This window comes from Peromyscus leucopus, chromosome 19, assembly GCF_004664715.2.
Source record: "Peromyscus leucopus breed LL Stock chromosome 19, UCI_PerLeu_2.1, whole genome shotgun sequence".
Taxonomy (NCBI): Eukaryota; Metazoa; Chordata; class Mammalia; order Rodentia; family Cricetidae; genus Peromyscus; species Peromyscus leucopus.
Genome location: NC_051079.1, coordinates 33,483,568 through 33,485,323, shown reverse-complemented (window position 1 = coordinate 33,485,323; position 1,756 = coordinate 33,483,568).

The following is a 1,756-nucleotide window of genomic DNA, read 5'->3' as shown; positions in this document are numbered from 1 at the left end:
ACTGGACAAAGTTTAAATAAAACAAAGAAAAGAAGGTTCCTATCAACTCTAACCAATAGCTTCTTTTTCAGTCCCCATGCACTGTTTATAAACATAATGGCTTAATTATTACAGGCACTTTGCTGAAGAGCCTCTTGGAAAACAGCTATAAAGAGGGGAGAAAATACAGGGAAAGGCACCTAAGATTTCCAAGTTGAATACCACTTATGCATCTGACCCACCTTCACTTCCTTTTTTTCTAGTGACTAGCATAGATACTGTGTGCATAAGGAAACAGGAGAACTTACTGAGGAGGACAGTGCCTGTAATTTAAAAAGATACACATACCCTGGCTATAGAGACAGGGGCAGAGTGTGGCCAGCCAAACAACCAACAGAATCAATTCTCACTGGGCATTCTGAAGGGCACATTGCAGACACAAGGATTCTTCCAATATTCAAAACTGTTTGAAAGAAGATTTGATAATGCTACATAAAGAGAAATTAAGGAAGCGTGATCATGACAGGTCTATCTTTAGAGTGGATGGATCTCTCCTCTTTTAAATTGTGATTGTTTTGCATTAAAAGAAAAGAGAGGAGAGATGTGTCTGTCAGTCTTCATACAGTTGTACAAAGGAATAGCAAAGGTGAGATTAATTTAAAGCCCTAAAGACTACCCTATGCAGAGGGGCTATGGCAAGGAGGAAGAAAATGAACATAATGCAACCTAAATTTATTCTTTCTCTCCTCTCTTCCTCAATAAAAGGAGCACTATATTATTTTTCCCTGTTCTCTTAGATTGCCAACTGATCAGTAAAGTGCTAATTAAACTTAATTATGTCGACTCTGATTTTAGTCACAACAGAGGTAGAAAACACAAGAATTAACTACATCAATTACAAGAATATATCCTCTTTTCAAAAATGTTCTCTTTTCTTTTCCATGTTTGTACCAAATATTTGCTATAGTCTTGCATGTGACCCAAAATATATAAAAAGACAGTATAGTTGCATCTACAAATGAGAAATCTTGATGAGGCAGGAGGTTGAGATTTGCTTAACTCAGCAGTATGCATCCATAAGCAGTTTAATATCATCTGTCCTTTGATATCAAAGGTTTTCCAGGTATTGGCATTGTCCAACATCTGTGTAAAATATATATGGCTTGGTTTTGGCTACTCTGGGTAGTTAGTAGATAAGCAGGTCTCCTGCAATCTCAAGCACCTGTACTTGGTCTTGGGCAATGGTTTATTTTTTGAAGTTATAGAGATTAGATGTGGAAGGTTTTTCTCTGAAACTATGCAAAGCAGACAAATATATCACTGCAGTTTTTTTTTTTCCAAAGAAGAAAATAATAATGCTCGCAGCTTGCATCACTGTACGTTTGACAGCAGAGGACAGGATGTGCAATCAGGAGGAGAGGGTGAGCTCCCAAACACTTTCCCGAACTAAATATTGTCCAGGATCAGACTAACGTAAGCAGGTTGTCTTTGGAGTGTCCAAAAGAGGCTGTAACTTGTCACAATGCATTGGCTCTCTCACTACATTTTTCCCCCTTGGGTTTGGGGAACAACATTAAGCGAGGCACTTCTATGTGGTCTGCTCAATCTGCTCATTCCAAACCTAGCTTCTGCTTATGGTGACTTTGCCCCGGCTTTGAACCCTTAACTTCCCAGTTCCTGTTCTCGCAAACTGCTTACAGCTCCTCTTGAAACAGTGTGGAAATCTATGAAATTTACTGTATGTCATTTACTTGTACCTCATGTGTTAGTGGAGTCC